Below are 20110 nucleotides of genomic sequence, written 5' to 3'. Positions count from 1 at the left end.
AGTCATGTGACTTGGACTCGAGTCAGACTCGAGTCATGAATTTGATGACTTGCGACTCGACTTGGACTTGCATAACAATGACTTTGTCCCACCTCTGCTACACTCTACACTACACTTATACATTTCGATTTAAAGCTTTCGTGACTGCAGGGATTCATCTTCTTGGTTCTTTCGGTAAAGTCACCTAGAAGGGAAGTAATAAAATAATAAAAATAAAACATAATAAAATAATTCTCACGACGTTTCGGCTACAACGCAAGCAGCCGTCTTCAGGTGAAGAATGAGACACTGCCAAGCTAGGAGCTTATATATAAGCTGGGTTGGAGGTGGAAGACGAGCGCCTTAACAAAAATAATGTGCATATCAAGAGGAATTTAGCATATTCATGGGAAATGCGTAGGAGGTGGGCGGGGGGGTTTCAAAGTCATATTATGCCCATGCATTATGCAGGATCAGCAGCACCAAAGGGAGGGTGCAGGGGGTAGCATTAACAAAGGAAAGGAATGTTAATAGTATGTAGCTGCAGTTACTAAACAACCACGTAGAAAACTAAAGTATAAACTACATAAAAAAACTAAAGTGTAAACTGCATAGCATCTTCAGTATACTTACTATTCTCTACACTTATACAGGTCGGAACAACAGCTTCCACCAGGGATTATTTGTCTGTCGTGCACGAATGCGTTGTCCAACCAAGTTCCTACCTGCCCACTGCGAAGGAACGTGTTTTTTAGGCAGAGCAATGCAGAGAGAACCACGTCACGTGAGGCGAACATTGTTTCTGTAACTGCCTCGTACAAGGTGAATTGCCAACGTGATCACGTTTCATCTCAAGCGATGACATGCCCAGCGGATAGAGCGAGGTAATGGAAACGGGGCCGTTTAACAGCATTGCTATTTTTCCAGCGTTAAGAAAATTGAGTGATGGCACATGCACACACATGGAGAGGCCACTGCCGTATCTTTGTCACCACAATGCCATGACTCGGATTTGAACCGAGGTTGTTGCAGCCACAACGCAGAGTTCTAACCACTACACAATCACAGCAAGCTACACAGGCTTGCTGCTTTTATTCTATACAAAGAGCTCTCTTAATCGCCTCTTCTTCAACGTCACTCGTGTGGGATCTTATCTACCCTTTCAGAAAATGGTTCTAAAGTTGATCAAGGGGACAGACAAAACGTTGTTTTGTTAAAAATGTATCTCAAGGCCATGACATATATTTACATGTGCAGTATACTCTGGATTATCCACGCTAATGGAAGGGAGGACAGCCGTGGATAATTATAAATCACGGTTAATCCATAAATATACATTCTCCACGAATATAGGTGTACATTACCGATCGGTGTGCATGCTCAGTGACAACACTTTCATGCTCCCGCGCAGAAGACTCCGCCCACTAAATGGATAGCAGAGCCACGCCAATCAACATCAGACTCCACCCACTGTTGTAAAGATATACAACTACTTCACTATAGGGGCGATCACGTGGCTTTCGAACTAACCGGAGCACATATTTGGTCGGTTTAAGCACGTGACTTGTAATGAACATTTTCAAGAAAAACAATGTTTAACTGTTGTTAGATTATTAAATTGGCCTTAAGGAGAAATCCGCGAGTTATTAATTCATGTCAAATTCTCAGGCACGCGGTTTATTTGCAAATCGGATAAACCGCACGCGGATAATCGATTCAGTTCAGTTAATGTATTAGGTATAGCCCTGTGAGCCATGCGGCTCTTGAATCGGGTGCAACCGCAACAAACAAAAACATGAACAAGAAACATCTTAAAGTGACTACGTGCAACAGAAAAATCCAGGAAAAAACATCAAAGTCTTCCAGAAAAAGCACCGCGTTTCAACGCTGTGTGCAAAAATCCCAGTGGGATGCAAGTCAAACAATAACAACCATAAAACTATTTAGATTAAAGTTATCAGTCTAACTCTGTACTACAACAAACAAATATGGCTAAACCAAAACGTTTTCTGAATCAGCGAAATAAAGCGATAAAAACAATGTAACAGTTATCAGGAACTGTGATTAAAATGTAATAATAAACGATATAAATAACATGTAAGACCTAACTTTGCAACCATAGCTGGCAGCATGGGTCACTCCATAACAGCAGGAGTATCAGTAGGAGTATCAAAACATTTCAATGCACCTTTAAAGATCAGCAAACTAATAAAAACTTTGCAGTGGTCATCAGGAGTGATACATTTGATTTCGGGCCAGTGAATAGCAGTGGCAGCTAGAAGTGTACAACTCCTCTAGATCAGTTTTGAGTGAAGATCTCACAGGTAGTGATCCAAGTTTCAGTTTATACTGGTAGGAACCTCCTGGTTACACCAGCCCACAGGGGATTATTGTGTCCGTCGTGCAGGGAGGGGCTGGGTGGGGAGGGTGGGGCTGGGTGGGGTGGGGCTGGGTGGGGAGGGGTGGGGCTGGGTGGGGAGGGGCTGGTCACCCCGTGGTGCCCTTATAAAACTCAACGTTTAACCTACTCACGCCGGCTTGTGCCCGCCCTCACAGTCGGGCATATTTGCGGAATACACCACGCCGCTGTTGACCCTGGCCATTGACCGAGCAACCCAACGTTCCTACCAGCTCCCTCTGCAGGAATGTGTTTGGCGATAGCATTCCAGACCCTGGGGGCATCAATAGCAAAGGCCCTTCCTCCAGTATTTGTACGGCAATAGGGAATGTGAAGCTGGTAAATGAGCGAAGACCTTAGGTCACATTTGTTCTTCGAAACAGTGAGGAGATCCAGCAGGTAGTCTGCTGATTTTTTTGTAAGTACATGGTGAATAAATAAGATCTGATGCACAAGCGGTCGACCATTAAGAGATGTTAAGTTTGCCGTACGAAGATCAGCAGCAGTATTCTGATAAAACGTCAGAAGCGCCCATTGAGTGAGTCTGGCGTGGTGCTGGAGGCGATCAAGAGAGTTCTTTGCCTGCAGGAGGAGCCAGTGGGCCGCGTAGCTCGCCGTGATCGTATAGTGGTTAGTACTCTGCGTTGTGGCCGCAGCAACCTCGGTTCGAATCCGAGTCACGGTATTGTGGTGACAAAGACACGGCAGCGGCCTGCGTTGTTTTATTGCCCTTGTTTATAGTGGTTAGTTTATTTAGCCACGCGTTTGCAGAAAGGTGTGCTTGTTTTATCAGTTACTTTTTTTAAAGTCAGAAAATGTAACTGCTGACATCCCCTGAACTCCTCGAGCAGCGCTGTCTCGTGGTCCAGGTCGAGAGGCGACTCCCACCATGCAGTTCACCGTTAGCACAGTTGTCATAAACTACTTTTATCCTTTACATCGTTGACTTTGCAGGTGACATAAACATTTTAAATTACAGTTAATGTTGATGTTGACACTGAACAAGTCAAACATTTGTAGGTGTTAAATCTACCTATCTGGGAAACCACACAGTACCCATAGCGTAGAGCCACTGTACCTGACTACATATAGCGCTGCGCCGACCTGTTCTCACTAAGACTATACTTTCAGGGATCATTTCTATAGTTTCCAACTTACGAAATGGGCTCTAAAGTGTCTGGACCAACCAGCCCCGATGAGGAGTTGGAGCTGTGCCTCCTGAGCGCGAAGCCGGCTTGGAGTGCTGCTCACGCAGCCGCTCCTCGCCATTGATGACCGTTCCTGCCGCTCGCAAGGGTGGCGGGAGGGAGGCACAGCAAGCTGAGGGGTTGGTTTTTTATTTGAATCAAGGGGAGATTTTATTGTTTTATCGTATTACAGAGGAAGTGCAATAATGGCCCCCCTTTCATATTGGGTGGTTGGAGTCGTTTAGCTGTTGTTCGTGTTTTTTGTCTCAAATGTCTTAACGTTACCATCCTCAAAAATATTTAACACATGGTTAAATAACACCGTATAAAAGCAGTACAGTGTTATAAATAGGCGTCCGTTGGGGAAATGGCTTTACACACCACACACAGAAGAAAATATATTAAAAATGGTTTTGGGAAAGTTCATCTTGCTTATTATGTCCAGTGTCCATGGTCACAGATCAGACGAGAGAAAATTCACGCGAAATATCCTTTTCATAATACAATTCAAAGATGTTTCATTTTAAAACTTCAAAACGGAGCATCGGGTGCTTGCGTGAATGCGTCGTTCGTGTGAAAATGGTTTCGTGACTTTCCTGGCCGAAGGCCGTAAATGGTTTTGAGGGGTATTAATAAAAGTAAAATGAAATAAAATCATATTAAAATAAAATACTTTTATTAATTTTTTATCTACGTGACTTTACCGAAAAAACCTAAGAATATGAATCCTTGCAGTCACGAAAGCTTCAAATTTTGAAAGGTTGTGAGGGGGGCACAGGCGCCCCTGAACAACCCCCACTATTAAAATAGTACGGTACCAACACGTGATATCTCCAAACCCAAAAAAACTCAACACATTGTTAAATCTCACACCATCTAAAAAAGTACACTGTACAAATGGGTGCACTTTGGGGAAATGGCTTTCACACCAACATACAGAAGAAGATATTTTTAAAAAGGTGTTGTGAAAGTTGATCTTGCTTATTCTGTCCAGTGTTAATGGTCACAGATCAGAGAAACAAAACTTCAGTGGCCGCTGCTGTGTCTTTGTCACCACAATTCCATGACTCACATTCGAACCAAGGTTGCTGTAGCCACAACACAGAGTCCTAACCACGATGCGATCACATGCGGGCTACACAGCCCACTGGCTTCACATCCCGCTAGGATCTCTCTTGATCGACACTAGCCCCACGCCAGCCACTCAGTGGGCTCTTCGATGTTTTTACTGAAATTCTGCTGCTTATTCCAGCGCATTTCCTAGTCTTGAGTGGGAAAGTGATTGTTTTTTAAATGTAATGTTTTACCGCCCCTTTAAATTTTACAACGGCCTCTACTTGAAGACGCATTGCGGATTCCGGTTAGAGACTAAAGTAGAACCCAACTGAGATGCTCCGAAAGAGGCATCTATGATAAGTACTGTACAGCCAGCAAGTCTGCATAGCTTCCAGTGATTGTATTGTGGTTAGTACTCTGTGTTGTGGCTGCAGCAACCTTGGTTCAAATCTGAGTCATGGCATTGTGGCAAAACGACACGGCAGCATTTTTCCAATGTTTGGTCTTGTCTGCTGAGTGTTGTCATTTTAACTTGGTTTATTTAGCTTCATGTTGCTGATGAGGTTTAGCTGTTCATTTTTTAAAATCGAAAATGTGTCAGGTCATCAACAAGCCACTGCTCTTACCCAATGGCGGAACCAGGATTTTCAGGTAGGGGGGACAACCCCTCCAGCAATGAAAAATTATAGTTGTTCGTAAGTAAGGACTTGTCCCTTGCTTTTTATTCGACGCGTGTGCGGCGATGGCACAGCCATCGATCGAGGGTCGAATTCGAACCGTGTGTGATCGGCATCGCGCTCGCTGAAGGTGTTTGCCTTCAGGGAAGTCGTGTACTGTATACGCAACTGCGCAAAATTCTGAGTCACTTATAACTGCTTTGCCGTTACTTATTGCCAATTATGGACTCAGACTATTGTCCTATCATCTCATAGAGTCCCTGGCACGTAATAATATGCTGCACAGTGGCAGTGGGAGTCGCAAAATGCCGATTTATCTTATCTTATTCTTATATATATATGAAAGCGAAATTTGTGAATGTGTCTGTTCGAAATGTTTAGCGTACTTCCCGACATGCAACAAACTTGAAATTTGGCATGTGGGTAGCTTCCAGCCTGTACACAATGCAAAAAGTATAAAAATAAGACCTTTGTATTTGGGGGGGGGGGGGGCGCAATAATGGATATATTTTGTTTGCACGGCAAGTGAGCGGTGACGTCACATCTGTGATGTCACCCGCATGCGGCAGTGTCACGCAGTGTGCCTGCTGACGTCACGCATCCCTCCCCCCCACCCTCCGCGTAGGCCGTGTGTTAATCCAAGACAAGAATCCAAATCTCGGACGAAGCCGGGTAGTAAAGCTAGTTATTAATAAACCCCAATGATCCGATCAAAATTAGAGATTTCGATCGGATCATTGGGGGGGCACGTGCCACCCCACCCCCCACTGGCTCCGCCAGTGCTCTTACCCGCATAAAGGCATCGGTGTCACTCAAGATTTCACATCCCTGTTTGTACTGACACGTGACATCTAAAAAAACACTCCTCAAAAAGAGTCAACGCACAATTGATTAATACTGCCTTAAAATATAGATGACGTTTTGCAAATTGGCCCTTTATTCATAGAACACAGAGGCAGATACCTAAAAAATATGTTGTAAGAATTCATCTTTCTGATTTTATTTAGTTTTGATCGTCAATGATCACCCAGAAATAAGATTGCAGGGACGGGAAATTTGAGTGACACTGATATCTTCACGTGGGTAAGATCAGTGACTTGTTGATAACTTTGAACATTTTTATTCAAATAATGAGGAGCTGAACCACGCATATACATCATAGCCAACATGAAGGTAATACTGGTAGGAACCCCCTGGTTACACCAGCCCACAGGGGTTTATTCTGTCCGTCCGTCGTGCATCCAAAAATGGGAGGGGTGGGGCTGGGTGGAGAGGAGAGGGTGGGGAGGGGTTGGGTGGGGTGGGGAGGGGCTGGGTGGGGTGGGGCTGGTTGGGGAGGGGTGGGGCTGGGTGGGGAGGGGCTGGTCACCCCGTGATGCCCTTATAAAACTCAACGTTTAACCTACTACTCACGCCGGCTTGTGCCCGCCCTCACAGTCGGCCATATTTCCAGAATACACCACGCCGCCGTTGACCCTGGCCATTGACCGAGCAACCCAACGTTCCTACCAGCTCCCTCCACAGGAATGTGTTTAAACCACATTAAAATGACAACACTCACCTCTTTAATGCCAAAAAAGCACATGACAAAACATGGAGTGCCACTGCCGTGGCAGTGGCACTCCATGTTTGGAGTGCCACTGCCGTGGCACTCCATGACTTTTTGTGACACGCGTGAAAGACGGACCTGGTGACAGGCACACATCAGTGCCACTCAGCGGCCACTTTCGTTTACCTGTGTACCATGACCTGCAAACTTATAAACTATGCATGCAATGTAATATACAATCACCATCATCAAGTTCAAGTTCATTTATTAGATATAGCCCTGTGAGCCATTCGGCTCTTGAATCGGGTGCAACCGCAACAAACAAAAAACAAAAACATGAACAAGAAAACATCTTAAAGTGAATATGTGACTAAGTGCAAACAGAAAATCCAAGAAAAGACAGCAAAATATTGCAGAAAAACACCGTACACCAATGCTGTGTGCAAAAATCCCAGTGGGATGCAAGTCAAACAACAACAACTTTTCGATTTAAAGCTTTCGTGACGGCAGGGATTCATCTTCTTGGTTCTTTCGGTAAAGTCACGTAGAAGGGAAGTAATAAAATAATAAAAATTAAACATAGTAATAGACAGTCAGACTCTGTCTTATCGACAGACATGTTCTTCGCCTGAGGACGGCTGCTTGCGTTGTGGCCGAAACGTCGTGAGAATTATTTTATTATTTTATTACTTCCCTTCTACGTGACTTTACCGAAAGAACCAAGAAGATGAACAACAACAACCACAAGACAACTTAGATTATTGCCATCAGTCTTACTCCGTACTACAACAAACAAACATGGCTACACCAATACACTTTTCGAAATCACCAAAATAAAGCCATGAAAGCAATGAAACAGTGATCATAGGAACTGTTACGGAATTTTCACAATGACATAATCAACATGTACCACTAAACCCTGCAGCCATAGCTGGCTGCATGAGCCACTCCACAACAGCAGTAGCATCAATCGGAGTATTATAATTTTTCAATGCACCTTTAAGATCAGCACACTAAATCAAAACACAGGTCATACTTTGCAGCGATCATCCGGAGCGAAACATTCTATTTTAGGCCACTGAATAGCACTGGCAGCTAGGGTCCATGGTCAATCCATTGCGGGATGACACCCTCCCCACATCGCCACCATCTCTTACGATCCTTCGATGTATAACAATCCACCTGACGCCTGTAGATTGAGGTCTTCGCTCCATCTCCCTGGCGGTCGCCATCTCGGATACGTTTCCTTAGCTTCGTTATAAGTCGCAAAACCTCCTGTGTGCGGAGTGACGAGACCTCGATTGCGCAATACGAGGAGTTGGAACCATTGCGATGGAAATCCTCGAGCCACGTCGGCAACTTTTGTCTGCGATTAGTTCCGGCAAAAATGACAACACTCACAATCACCACGTGCTTAGTCGCTGGACACACGTAGACTGTAGACATGCAATGAAGGAAGCGGTGAAAGTGTTTTTCTGTTTGGAGTGGGACACGTTTTAAAAAAAATATTCGACTTTGAAATTCTCATATTTTTTTATTCTTTCGGTAAAGTCACGTAGGTTTAAAATAAAATAAATCACGACGTTGGGATGACGGGCGCTTGTGTTGCGCCCGAAACGCCGCGATTCGTTTTATTTTACACCTACGTGACTTTACCGAAAGAATCAAAGAGGATGGAATTCCTGCACTCAGGAAAGTCTCAAATCAGGTTTGTAGGGGCAGCGTCCACGTGGCGATCAAGAGAGCTCTTTGCCGGGGGTGGAGTCAGTGGGCCGCGTAGCTCGCCGTGATCGTATAGTGGTTAGTACTCTGCGTTGTGGCCGCAGCAACCTCGGTTCGAATCCGAGTCACGGCATTGTGGCGACAAAGACACGGCAGCGGCCCGCTACGTTTTTTGGCATTCTTTTCGCACGCGGCCCGCTGAGTGCGGTAATTTTAACGTTGCCAATTGAGCCGTGTCGTTTGTTAGAAACTGTCAATTGTTTTGTGTCTATGATAGAAATGTGCTTAACTCGAGCCGCTGTGGTGTGTGTGGAGCGAGCTTCGCCTCGTGGGCCCGATAGGTGGCAGCAATCAGCGAAAAGCGAGCCTTGCAACGCATTTCCCTGTAATTAATTGCAATGCAAATCCCTGAGTAGCAGCAACGTCACAACTGTTATCACCGATTACTTTTTATATAAATTCACATGTGTGTAGTTTAAGGCCATATTATGTAAAGAGTGATACACAGAGCACGTGTAATAATCGCATCGTGTCTTCCTGCCGCCGGCTTGTGAAAGGACCTATAGCGTAGAAGGTCGGAAGCTACAGCGAGTTAGTTCCCACAATGCACTTCACCATCAAAATGTTATTACTGCAGGAGATTAATAGTTGTTACGGTCGTTATGTAAGCTTGCTAATTTCATGGTGAATTGTACAGTATATGTAAATATGTTAAGTTTAACATACTGTGTACATTGAACGTTTGTGCAAGTAATTTCGCCCCTACTGTAATGGGACCCATAGCGTAGAGATAGTGTTTCTGACTATATATAGGGCTGCGCAGACCTGTTCTAAGACAATACTTTCAGGTGGAAAAACCGCCTCTTTTTTCAAATTTTCTTGCTGTGCATTTCACTCCTGATGCTGATTGCTTGTGTTGCAATCGAAAGTTGTGAGAATTTTTTAAATATTATTTTATCATCTCCCTGCTACCTGACTTTACTTGGTCCAACACCAATGGAGACTAGGCTCTAAGAAAAGCTGTCTCGGGTGTGGACCAATCAACTTCAAGGACAGTGCTTATCATTATCAGAGTTTCTATTTGTTTGCATTTTGACTGCTTGTGTTGTGGTTATTGCAAACATATGATGCCTTGTATAAAGGTGTCAGGTTTGTACCAGTAAAAACCTACTACTTTACCGAAAGAACCAAGAATATAATTTCTATAGTTTCCAACTTACGAAATGGGCTCTAAAGTGTCTGGACCAACCAGCCCCGATGAGGAGTTGGAGCTGTGCCTCCTGAGCGCGAAAAAAGCACGTACGTGATTTTATGGTGTAAGCAGAAATAAAGAGAGCTCTTAAGATTAAGAGAGCTATTTCTATGTGGTACGCGGAGCTCGCCGTGATCATATAGTAACGACGTGGCCCATGGTCGATCACCTCACACATCATTAGTGAGCCGTTGAACTAATTAAACAATGAACGTTACACATTTTGCGACTGCCAAATGGGGCAGACTGCATAACATCGCCATCGTAAGCGGGTAATAAACGTGAACTATCCATGTCACACGTGCATTGGTTATAATTATTTACACGATTAATTTTGATTAGGAATTTAATTATTCAATACCATCAAAATTGTGCCACATATGAGTACAGATGCTTCCCATTTCTCGAATTATCCACGATACAACCACGGTTTGCAACACAGGACCGGCTTTGTATAAGAGCTCTTCCCCCCAGAATTGCAAATAAGTCAATACTGTACTTCTTGACAATTCTGGCGATCGCCTGGTGACGCCGGTTGTGATCAGCAAGACGTCATACTCGAATTGTAAATGGTGTGGATTTACTCTCCAACACTCTGGTGTGCTGAAGTAGCAACCAATTTGCATGTTTTGCTTACGAACTGGCTGTGTTGGGTGTGGTGGGTTTAACGACACATTTATATTTACGCGATATACCCCAAAAAAAACACTTTCTTATGGACCACTCACCTCTAGAAATTGGGACAAAGAAAACAACTCAGGCCACTGCTGTGTCTTTGTCACCACAATGCCGTGACTCGGATTCGAACCGAGGTTGCTGCAGCCACAACGCAGAGTACTAACCACTATACGATCACGGCGAGCTACGCGGCCCACTGACTCCACCTGCAGGCAAATAACTCTCTTGGTCACCTCCAGCACCACGCCAGACTCACTCAATGGGCTCGTCCGACGTTTTTCCGGAATACTGCTGCTGATTCGAGTTAATGTAAATACATGTCCTGCTCTTGAAATCAACGTTTTGCCTTTCTCCTTGATTAACTTTCCAAACCCTTCTCTGAAAAGGTAGATAAAAATCCCAGCGAGTGATTTTTGTGACACGGGGGAAGAGGCAATTAAGGGAGCTCTTCATAGTTAATGAACGTAGCTCACCGTGATCGAATAGTTAGTGCTCTGCGTTGTGGCCGCAGCAACCTCGGTTCGAATTAAAGCCACGGCTTTGTGGCGACAAAGGCACGGCAGCGGGCTGCATTGTTTTACTATCTTAGTTTGTAGCAGTGAGTTAATTTAGCAACGCGTGCGCTGTAAGGGATTTGTGTTTTTGTCTGTTTTTATTTTGAAGTCAGAAAATGTAACGACTCACGCTCTGAACTCCTCGAGCAGCGCCGCCTCGTGGCCCAGGGCGGCAGCAGCAGCGAGGAGCGACTCCCACCATGCATTTCGCCGTTCGCACAGTTGTAGTAATCTACTTTTATCGTTTACATCGCTTGTTGTCCCTGCAAGTAATTGATAATATTAGTGATGAACCATGTTAAATTTAATGTTGACACTGAACAAGTTTAATATTTGTAGGTGCTAAACCTGCCCAGCTGGGAAACCACACAGTACCCATAGCGTAGAGCCACTGTACCTGACTACATATAGCGCTGCGCCGACCTGTTCTCACTAAGACTATACTTTCAGGGATCATTTCTATAGTTTCCAACTTACGAAATGGGCTCTAAAGTGTCTGGACCAACCAGCCCCGATGAGGAGTTGGAGCTGTGCCTCCTGAGCGCGAAGCCGGCTTGGAGTGCTGCTCACGCAGCCGCTCCTCGCCATTGATGACCGTTCCTGCCGCTCGCAAGGGTGGTGGGAGGGAGGCACAGCAAGCTGAGGGGTTGGTTTCTTCGCGAAATAAAAACAGATATTTGTACTGTTGGGTAGAGCCAGCACAATTTTTTAAGGATACAGGGTGTTTCAAAAAGATGGACCCAATTTAAAAGCAGTATATTTCACGATGTCAACATGTTACAATTCCACAAAAAGTTACAAACGGTTTTTATGAGTTATCAAGTTTTACTAATCATTTTAGAAATGCTCTATGTGCGGACAACATCGAGACGATAGTTTAATTCGTCCCAAATGCCTCTCAAAGTATCTTCTTCGTGGTCGCCTTGTGCTCTTCCCCTTACATCAACAGCCTGTTGCCTAAAATTGTCGATACCAACGACGAATGCTCTTTAACATTGGCGGATCAATGCCAAAACGCCGTTGAAACGCACGCTGCACCTCGATTACGGATTCAGTCTTCCTGAACTGCAGAACGCAAAACGCCCCTTTTGTTACGGGGTCACCGTCTTGCGAAGGACTGAGGCTAGGGGCTGTTTGTGCGCTGGGAGAGACATCTCGCGGTAATCATTTGAAACTCTGTGCCCCTCCTTTTCAAATGGTAAGAGTTTCATTCATAGGCGGTTCGTGGTTGCAGAGATTTAGCGATTTTAAATCAGGTCCATCGTTTTGAAACACCCTGTATATTTCAAAAGCTGCTCACAGTAATGTAATGGCATCCATGGGGTGGTCAAATAGTTCCTTTTCTAGACAAAGCGAGACGAATAGAGACGAAAATTGTTGCCGAGGTAATCACGTTTCATCTCAAGTGATGACATGCCCAGCGGATACAAGCGAGGTGATAGAAACGGGCCGTGTAGCCCACCGCTCCGTGAAACAGCATTGCTATTTTTTTCAACTTTAATAAAATTGTGAAAAGTGAGTGATGGCGCATGCACAAAAGTAGAGCGGCTGCTGCCGTATCTTTGTCACCACAATGCCGTGACTCGGATTCTAACCGAGGTTGCTGCGGCCACAACGCAGAGTACTAACCACTATACGATCACGGCGAGCTACGCGGCCCACTGACTCCACCCCCAGGCAAATAACTCTCTTGATCGCCTCAAGCACCACGCACGCCAGACTCACTCAATGGGCTCGTCCGACGTTTTTCCGGAATACTGCTGCTGATTCGAGTTAATGTAAATACATGTCCTGCTCTTGAAATCAACGATTTGCCTTTCTTCTTGATCAACTTTCCAAAACTTCTGAAAATGTAGTTGAAAATCCCAGCGAGTGATTTTTGCGATATGGGGGAAGAGGCAATTAAGGGAGCTCTTCATAGGTAATGAACGTAGCTCACCGTGATCGAATAGTTAGTGCTCTGCGTTGTGGCCGCAGCAACCTCGGTTCGAATTCGAGCCACGGCATTGTGGCGACAAAGACACGGCAGCAGGCTGCGTTGTTTTACTATCCTAGTTTGTAGCAGTGAGTTCATTTAGCAACGCGTGCGCTGGAAGGGATTTGTGTTTTTTCTATATACAAAAAGGTAAATTTGTGAATGTGTCTGTTCGAAATGTTTAGCAAACTTTCCAACATGAAACAAGCTTGAAATTTGGCATGTGGGGTACTTTCCAGACTGTACACACTGCAAAAAGTATAAAAGTAGACTTTAATATATATTTGTTTTGGGGGGGGGCGCATTCATGGATATATTTTGCACGCAAGTGAGCGGTGACGTCACCTCTTTCATGTGACCCGCATCTGGCAACGTCACGCAGTACGCCTGCTGACGTCACGCACCCCCCCCCCCCAAACCCTCCGCGTAGGGCAGTAGGCCATGGGGGGGGGGGAAATAATGGATATCATATACTAGGCTACAAACTTTTAATTTGCCATGTGGCTAAGCTCCCATACTGTACACAATGTAAAACGTATAAAAATTGAATGTTGTATTTTGGCGGGGGGGGGGATGACCATGCAGTGTGTGGGGTCAATCCGCATCCACGACTGGCGAGAATCGATATCTGGTGAGTGTTTGTGGTATCGATTAAACAGGAATAGGCCGATTCTAATGAAATCTACGACCTTCGATTCCTTTGCTCGATTTAAAGAATCGAATCTCGGCGCAAAAGCGTCAGTTTTTATTTCCACCGCGCGTTGGGTTTTATTTGAATTAATGAGGTAATCTAAGTTTCATTTTCATTTCTATATGTTATGTTTTTACATTTTGAGAAGTTTACTAATATTTTTTTTCTCCCGGGTAACGCCGGGTACTTCTCGCTAGTCTGTTTATATTTTGAAGTAATAAAATATAACGACTCAGCCTCACGCTCTGAACTCCTCGAGCAGCGCCGCCTCGTGGCCCAGGTCGGCAGCAGCGAGAGGCGACTCCCACCATGCATTTCACCGTTCGCACAGTAATAGTAAACTACTTTTATCGTTTACATCGTTTGTTGTCTCGGCAAGTAATTGATAATATTAGTGATGAAACATGTTAAATGTAATGTTGACACTGAACAAGTTTAATATTTGTAGGTGCTAAATATACCTAACTGAGAAACCACACAGGCCCCATAGCGTAGCGAATGTCTTCCTGACTACACATAGCACTGCGCCGACCTGTTCTCACTAAGACTATACTTTCAGGGATCATTTCTATAGTTTCCAACTTACGAAATGGGCTCTAAAGTGTCTGGACCAACCAGCCCCGATGAGGAGTTGGAGCTGTGCCTCCTGAGCGCGAAGCCGGCTTGGAGTGCTGCTCACGCAGCCGCTCCTCGCCATTGATGACCGTTCCTGCCGCTCGCAAGGGTGGTGGGAGGGAGGCACAGCAAGCTGAGGGGTTGGTTTCTTTGCGAAATAAAAACAGATATTTGCACTCTAGGCACAGCCAGTATTAGTAGTAATAAAAATAGATGCTTGCTCTCTTGGTAGAGCCGGCATTAGTGTCGCACATTTTAAAATATTACTCACAATAATAATGTAATGGCATTCATGGGGTGGTCACATACACTCATACCTCGGTATACGACTGGTTTGGAATACGTCGAATTTGGTATATGGATACGACGCGCTTGCTAGAACTTGTATGGGTCAGGATGAGTGACCACGTACCCGTGTATACCCCGTTCACGACTCCTCCCCTTCCTCACCACCATCCCCGTAGGCTATCAACTCCTCTCAGCAAGGTAAAGTGATGTAAAATGTTATTTTCATTTCAATTATTTTTTATTTATTTATCCAACCCACCACTCCCATTGGTCGGCACCCGCGAGCCAATGGGAGGGCTCTGGTGGGGCGGGGCCATGCACGACAGACAGACAAATAATCCCTGGTGGGCAGTGTGGAACTGTTGATCCTACCTGTAATAGCTCCTTTTCTAGACAGAGCAAGAGGGATGGAGACGAAAATTGTTTCAGTAATCGCCAAGGTAATCACGTTTCATCTTAAGCGATGACATGCCCAGCGGATACAGCGAGGTGATGGAAACGGGCCGTGTAGCCCACCGCTCCGTGAAACAACATTGCTAGTTTTTTCAGCTTTAAGAAAATTGTGAAAAGTGAGTGGCACATGCACAAAAGTACAGCGGACGCTGCCGTGTCTTTGTCACCACAATGCCGTGACTCGGGATACGAACCGAGGTTGCTGCGGCCACAACGCAGAGTACTAACCACTATACGATCACGACGAGCTACGCGGGCTCGCTGTTTCATTCCATACAAAGAGCTCTCTTAATAGCCTCTTATTCCACGTTACTAGTCACTCGCTGGGGATCTTATCTACCTTTTCAGAAAAGGGTTGGAAAGTTTATCAAAGTGTCAGGCAAAACGTTGTTCTGTAAATAATATATCTGAAGACCAGGACACATATTTACATGTACAATAGACTCTCGATTCTCAATCGTGGATAATCCATAAATAGACATTTTACGCGGATCTTAATGCTACAAACCACGAATATAGGTGTAAATCACCGATCCATGTGCATGTTCAGTGATAACAATTTCATGCTTCCGCGCAGAAGACATCACCCACTAAATGGATCGCAGAATCGGAGCACATATTTGGTCGGTTTAAGCACGTGACTTGTAATGAACATTTCCAAGATGATTAATTTGGCCTGAAGGGGAAATCCACGAGTTATTAATTCATGTCAAATTGTCAGTCGGACGAGCCCATTAAGTCTGGCGTGGTGCTGGAGGCGATCAAGAGAGTTCTTTGCCTGGGGGTGGAGTCAGTGGGCCGCGTAGCTCGCCGTGATCGTATAGTGGTTAGTACTCTGCGTTGTGGCCGCAGCAACCTCGGTTCGAATCCGAGTCACGGCATTGTGGCGACAAAGACACGGCAGCGGCCTGCGTTGTTTTATTGTCCTTGTTCATAGTGGTTAGTTTATTTTATTGTCCTTGTTTATCGTGGTTAGTTGATTTATCCACGCGTTTGCAGAAAGGCGTGTGTGTTTTATCTATTACTTTTTTAAGTCACAAAATGTAACTGCTGTCATCCTCTGACCCACGCCTCGTGGTCCAGGTCGAGAGGCGACTCCCACCATGCATTTCACCGTTGGCACAGTTGTAGTAAACTGCTTTTATCATTTATATCGTTGACTTTGCAGGTGAAATAAACATTTTTAATTAATGTTGATGTTGACACTGATCAAGTTTAACATTTGTAGGTGCTAAACCTGTCTAGCTGGGAAACCACGCAGTACCCATAGCGTAGAGCCACTGTACCTGACTACATATAGCGCTGCGCCGACATGTTCTCACTAAGACTATACTTTCAGGGATCATTTCTATAGTTTCCAACTTACGAAATGGGCTCTAAAGTGTCTGGACCAACCAGCCCCGATGAGGAGTTGGAGCTGTGCCTCCTGAGCGCGAAGCCGGCTTGGAGTGCTGCTCACGCAGCCGCTCCTCGCCATTGATGACCGTTCCTGCCGCTCGCAAGGGTGGCGGGAGGGAGACACAGCAAGCTGAGGGGTTGGTTTCTTTGCGAAATAAAAATAGATGCTTGCTCTCTTGGTAGAGCCGGCATTAGTGTCGCACATTTCTAAATATTACTCACAATAATAATGTAATGGCATTCATGGGGTGGTCACATACACTCATACCTCGGTATACGACCGGTTTGGAATACGTCGAATTTGGTATACGGATACGACGCGCTTGCTAGAACTTGTATGGGTCAGGATGAGTGACCACGTACCCGTGTATACCCCGTTCACGACTCCTCCCCTTCCTCACCACCATCCTCGTAGGCTATCAACTCCTCTCAGCAAGGTAAAGTGATGTAAAATGTTATTTTCATTTCAATTATTTTTTATTTATTTATCCAACCCACCACTCCCATTGGTCGGCACCCGCGAGCCAATGGGAGGGCTCTGGTGGGGCGGGGCCATGCACGACAGACAGACAAATAATCCCTGGTGGGCAGTGTGGAACTGTTGATCTTACCTGTAATAGCTCCTTTTCTAGACAGAGCAAGAGGGATGGAGACGAAAATTGTTTCAGTAATCGCCAAGGTAATCACGTTTCATCTTAAGCGATGACATGCCCAGCGGATACAGCGAGGTGATGGAAACGGGCCGTGTAGCCCATCGCTCCGTGAAACAACATTGCTAGTTTTTTCAGCTTAAAGGAAGGTGTGAAAAGTGAGTGATGGCACATGCACAAAAGTAGAGCGGCCACTGCCATGTCTTTGTCACCACAATGCCGTGACTCAGATTCGAACCGAGGTTGCTGCGGCCACAACGCAGAGTACTAACCACTATACGATCACGGCGAGCTACGCAGGCTCGCTGCTTTATGCCATACAAAGAGCTCTCTTAATAGCCTCTTATTCCACGTTACTAGTCACTCGCTGTGGATCTGATCTACCTTTTCAGAAAAGGGTTGGAAAGTTGATCAAAGTGTCAGGCATAACGTTGTTCTGTAAATAATATATCTGAAGACCAGGACATATATTTACATGTACAGTAGACTCTCGATTCTCAATCGTGGACAATTAATCCATAAATAGGCATTTTACGCGGATCTTAATGCCACAAACCACGAATATAGGTGTAAATCACCGATCGATGTGCATGCTCAGTGATAACAATTTCATGCTCCCGCGCAGAAGACTCCGCCCACGAAATGGATCGCAGAATCGGAGCACATATTTGGTCGGTTTAAGCACGTGACTTGTAATGAACATTTCCAAGATGATTAATTTGGCCTGAAGGGGAAATCCACGAGTTATTAATTCATGTCAAATTGTCAGTCGGACGAGCCCATTAAGTCTGGCGTGGTGCTGGAGGCGATCAAGAGAGTTCTTTGCCTGCAGGTGGAGTCAGTGGGCCGCGTAGCTCGCCGTGATCGTATAGTGGTTAGTACTCTGCGTTGTGGCCGCAGCAACCTCGGTTCGAATCCGAGTCACGGCATTGTGGCGACAAAGACACGGCAGCGGCCTGTGTTGTTTTATTGTTCATAGTGGTTAGTTTATTTTATCGTCCTTGTTTATAGTGGTTAGTTTTTTTATTGTCCTTGTTTATCGTGGTTAGTTGATTTATCCACGCGTTTGCAGAAAGGCGTGCGTGTTTTATCTATTACTTTTTTAAGTCACAAAATGTAACTGCTGTCATCCTCTGACCCACGCCTCGTGGTCCAGGTCGAGAGGTGACTCCCACCATGCATTTCACCGTTGGCACAGTTGTAGTAAACTGCTTTTATCATTTATATCGTTGACTTTGCAGGTGAAATAAACATTTTTAATTAATGTTGATGTTGACACTGATCAAGTTTAACATTTGTAGGTGCTAAACCTGTCTAGCTGGGAAACCACGCAGTACCCATAGCGTAGAGCCACTGTGCCTGACTACATATAGCGCTGCGCCGACCTGTTTTCACTAAGACTATACTTTCAGGGATCATTTCTATAGTTTCCAACTTACGAAATGGGCTCTAAAGTGTCTGGACCAACCAGCCCCGATGAGGAGTTGGAGCTGTGCCTCCTGAGCGCGAAGCCGGCTTGGAGTGCTGCTCACGCAGCCGCTCCTCGCCATTGATGACCGTTCCTGCCGCTCGCAAGGGTGGCGGGAGGGAGACACAGCAAGCTGAGGGGTTGGTTTCTTTGCGAAATAAAAATAGATGCTTGCTCTCTTGGTAGAGCCGGCATTAGTGTCGCACATTTTTAAATATTACTCCCAATAATAATGTAATGGCATTCATGGGGTGGTCAAATACACTCATTCCTCGGTATACGACCGCTTTGGAAAACGTAGAATTTGGTATACGGATACGACGCGCTTGCTAGAACTTGTATGGGTCAGGATGAGTGACCACGTACCCGTGTATACCCCGTTCACGACTCCTCCCCTTCCTCACCACCATCCCCGTAGGCTATCAACTCCTCTCAGCAAGGTAAAGTGATGTAAAATGTTATTTTCATTTCAATAATTTTGTATTTATTTATCCAACCCACCACTCCCATTGGTCGGCACCCGCGAGCCAATGGGAGGGCTCTGGTGGGGCGGGGCCATGCACGACAGACAGACAAATAATCCCTGGTGGGCAGTGTGGAACTGTTGATCCTACCTGTAATAGCTCCTTTTCTAGACAGAGCAAGAGGGATGGAGACGAAAATTGTTTCAGTAATCGCCAAGGTAATCACGTTTCATCTTAAGCGATGACATGCCCAGCGGATACAGCGAGGTGATGGAAACGGGCAGTGTAGCCCACCGCTCCGTGAAACAACATTGCTAGTTTTTTCAGCTTAAAGGAAGGTGTGAAAAGTGAGTGATGGCACATGCACAAAAGTAGAGCGGCCACTGCCATGTCTTTGTCACCACAATGCCGTGACTCAGATTCGAAACGAGGTTGCTGCGGCCACAACGCAGAGTACTAACCACTATACGATCACGGCGAGCTACGCAGGCTCGCTGCTTTATAGCCTATTATTCCACGTTACTAGTCACTCGCTGTGGATCTGATCTACCTTTTCAGAAAAGGGTTGGAAAGTTGATCAAAGTGTCAGGCATAACGTTGTTCTGTAAATAATATATCTGAAGACCAGGACATATATTTACATGTACAGTAGACTCTCGATTCTCAATCGTGGACAATTAATCCATAAATAGACATTTTACGCGGATCTTAATGCCACAACCCACGAATATAGGTGTTAAGTAGTTGTTGCTGTTGTAGACGGAGGTACTCGGAGACGGAGGTGAGTTAGGGGCTTCCGCCAGGGTTTATTAACAGGTATCACTATAAGGGTTCCCTCTTCACCCCTTCCACTATCCCCGTTCCTCCAGTGACCCCGCTTACGTCACGGGGTCTCCCTTAAATACCCTCTGAGGCGAGACGTCACGTGCACTGCCCGGCGCGTGCGACCCCACGTCCCGTGATGTCACAGCACCGGACAGTGCACGCGACGCCACCACTCTCCTCTACTCCTCTACATCACCCCCCCCCGTGAAAAAAAACAGCCGACCCGGCTGC

At 45.5% G+C, this 20110-nt stretch overlaps 10 non-coding genes across 10 annotated transcripts; 9 read left to right on the top strand and 1 right to left on the bottom strand.

The window, feature by feature from the left end:
• The first annotated feature begins 2990 nt into the window (after positions 1-2990).
• Positions 2991-3062, top strand: TRNAH-GUG (transfer RNA histidin (anticodon GUG)). The gene has a single exon. It is a non-coding gene; the product is annotated as a tRNA-His (tRNA).
• Positions 3063-3492: 430 nt separating this feature from the next.
• Positions 3493-3706, top strand: LOC144945476 (small nucleolar RNA U3). Its single transcript, XR_013639666.1, has one exon. It is a non-coding gene; the product is annotated as a small nucleolar RNA U3 (small nucleolar RNA).
• Positions 3707-8629: 4923 nt separating this feature from the next.
• Positions 8630-8701, top strand: TRNAH-GUG (transfer RNA histidin (anticodon GUG)). The gene has a single exon. It is a non-coding gene; the product is annotated as a tRNA-His (tRNA).
• Positions 8702-10607: 1906 nt separating this feature from the next.
• On the bottom strand, positions 10608-10679 carry TRNAH-GUG (transfer RNA histidin (anticodon GUG)). Its single transcript has one exon. It is a non-coding gene; the product is annotated as a tRNA-His (tRNA).
• Positions 10680-11486: 807 nt separating this feature from the next.
• LOC144945484 (small nucleolar RNA U3) lies at positions 11487-11700 on the top strand. Its single transcript, XR_013639673.1, has one exon. It is a non-coding gene; the product is annotated as a small nucleolar RNA U3 (small nucleolar RNA).
• Positions 11701-14261: 2561 nt separating this feature from the next.
• Positions 14262-14475, top strand: LOC144945483 (small nucleolar RNA U3). Its single transcript, XR_013639672.1, has one exon. It is a non-coding gene; the product is annotated as a small nucleolar RNA U3 (small nucleolar RNA).
• A 1408-nt stretch (positions 14476-15883) lies between these two features.
• Positions 15884-15955, top strand: TRNAH-GUG (transfer RNA histidin (anticodon GUG)). Its single transcript has one exon. It is a non-coding gene; the product is annotated as a tRNA-His (tRNA).
• A 442-nt stretch (positions 15956-16397) lies between these two features.
• Positions 16398-16611, top strand: LOC144945487 (small nucleolar RNA U3). The gene has a single exon (XR_013639676.1). It is a non-coding gene; the product is annotated as a small nucleolar RNA U3 (small nucleolar RNA).
• Positions 16612-17979: 1368 nt separating this feature from the next.
• Positions 17980-18051, top strand: TRNAH-GUG (transfer RNA histidin (anticodon GUG)). The gene has a single exon. It is a non-coding gene; the product is annotated as a tRNA-His (tRNA).
• Positions 18052-18518: 467 nt separating this feature from the next.
• On the top strand, positions 18519-18732 carry LOC144945486 (small nucleolar RNA U3). Its single transcript, XR_013639675.1, has one exon. It is a non-coding gene; the product is annotated as a small nucleolar RNA U3 (small nucleolar RNA).
• Positions 18733-20110: the final 1378 nt, after the last annotated feature.

The sequence above is a fragment of the Lampetra fluviatilis genome, chromosome 37, assembly GCF_964198595.1.
Source record: "Lampetra fluviatilis chromosome 37, kcLamFluv1.1, whole genome shotgun sequence".
NCBI lineage: Eukaryota > Metazoa > Chordata > Hyperoartia > Petromyzontiformes > Petromyzontidae > Lampetra > Lampetra fluviatilis.
This window is presented reverse-complemented; position numbering and strand designations above follow the sequence as displayed.